Source organism: Nematolebias whitei, chromosome 12 (genome assembly GCF_014905685.2).
Source record: "Nematolebias whitei isolate Nwh7 chromosome 12, NemWhi1, whole genome shotgun sequence".
NCBI classification, from domain to species: Eukaryota; Metazoa; Chordata; class Actinopteri; order Cyprinodontiformes; family Rivulidae; genus Nematolebias; species Nematolebias whitei.
In genome coordinates this window covers 22,121,380-22,122,557 of record NC_056509.1, presented here as the reverse complement: position 1 = coordinate 22,122,557, position 1,178 = coordinate 22,121,380, and the positions used below count along the sequence as shown (strand labels likewise).

At 33.7% G+C, this 1,178-nt stretch overlaps 1 long non-coding RNA gene across 1 annotated transcript; it reads right to left on the bottom strand.

Moving 5' to 3' along the window:
- Nucleotides 1–815, bottom strand: LOC119418057. Its single transcript, XR_005187171.1, has 4 exons — nt 742–815; nt 346–396; nt 182–268; nt 1–67 (listed from the first exon to the last, which is right to left on the bottom strand). It is a non-coding gene; the product is annotated as an uncharacterized LOC119418057 (long non-coding RNA).
- Between the last annotated feature and the right edge of the window lie 363 nt (nt 816–1,178).

Here is a 1,178-nt window from a genome sequence, read left to right as displayed (position 1 = left end):
GCTTCGTCGCCTGCAGTCACGTTGTGGGCTTCGTCGCCTGCAGTCACAATCCCCACTTCTTTGGCTTCTAGGTACAGATATATTTTAGTCAATTTTTCCTTTCCTTCACAGTTTAAATATGAATTTATGCCCATTTGGTCAAAAAAAACAAAACAAAAACAAGACAGTCACAGAAGTTTACCTTTAGCTAGTATGCTCAACTTGGAATCCAAAGCCTGGAGAAATGCAGAGCCATGTTCATGTTTCAGAGCTTTTCCATTTAACGGAACTGTGAAAATAGACATATTACTCTAAATTAGTACACCGTCGATATTATATACAAAGTAAAAAAAATAAAAACCTTACCTTCTCTCTGATCAGCCCATTCATAGTTTGCATCAATTGGCAAACATGACCCTGTGGACAAAGTAACTTATTCAGAAGCTTTCTCATTTTAGAAATAAAGTGCATTTTATTTGTCTATGTGCTTTTGGTGGTCAAGCAGCATATCAGAGAATCAAAGTACCTCAAAAGTATTTGAGCATTAACACATTACTAGTTCAAGGGTTTTTTCAGATGCCTGTTAAATATTGCTAAAGAAAAGCATTTTTTTTTTTTTTTTAATTCCTGGCAAATTACTTTTTGGATGGGTTAAAAAAAAAAAAAATCAATAGTTTTTCATGCTTATTTTACACACAAGTCCAAAATTTAACAAGAAAAAAATAAAATCACTACACAATTCAAAAGGAACCAAACACAAACCTTTGTTGAGCCACACTGCCACTAGAGAAATTACCAAGAACCAGCTGCCTCCCATTGTTCTTGACACTAACTGTGAGAAGAGGACAGCATTTGAGGTTTATAAACCCTATTCTCCCAGTTTTACAGCTGTAGCCCATCAGCTTTGATTGGTTCTCGCTTGAAAAATGTGTTCTACTTCTTCAGGTTTCTTTTGCAGTTGTGAAACAAAAATGTAGTGCATTACCACAACCGAGTGGTAAAAAGTGTGAACTGGAGTGATGCAAATATATAAATAAATAAAACAAACCCACATGTTCTATCAAACAAATTATCTGTTTAAGATAATGCACTAAATCCGTATAATTTATTTTTAAATTTTACTGTAATTATTCAATAGGATGTAAACTCATTTTCATTTTAGTGAGAATGTCAATCAGTTGAATGTATTTTCATGTCTG